This window comes from Galeopterus variegatus, unplaced genomic scaffold (genome assembly GCF_000696425.1).
Source record: "Galeopterus variegatus unplaced genomic scaffold, G_variegatus-3.0.2 Scaffold6117, whole genome shotgun sequence".
In the NCBI taxonomy this organism is placed as follows: Eukaryota; Metazoa; Chordata; class Mammalia; order Dermoptera; family Cynocephalidae; genus Galeopterus; species Galeopterus variegatus.
Genome location: NW_007732228.1, coordinates 28,997 through 29,442, shown reverse-complemented (window position 1 = coordinate 29,442; position 446 = coordinate 28,997).

Here is a 446-nt window from a genome sequence, read left to right as displayed (position 1 = left end):
ATATAAATTTGATTTAAGTAAAATATCTAAACTGTGTGATTAGCCATTTATTGCTCCAGAAAGTACAATCATGCAGATGGTGTGTGTTGCCATTCCTTCTTTATATAATAAATAGTTCGTAACTCTACCTTAATGTATTTCATCATATTTTATTGACAGATGTGGAGCCTTAACTGAACTTTTTATTACTTCAAAATCTTACATGCTGCATCATGAGGATTTTATTCACATATGAATTAGGGTATCCCACTACTGTATTCCATGATTTTTCTATACATACAACTTCCTAATTTTGCATAAGTAAATGGAGGTGATGCTTCAAGCCTGTATCTCACTGGTAAAAACATTCACTGGTACCTTTTTAAAATAAGAATGACTGCAAGTCATTTGTCAACACAATCTGTGAGAAATAATGCCTAGGCAGAGAGGAGTTTAATAGTTACTGA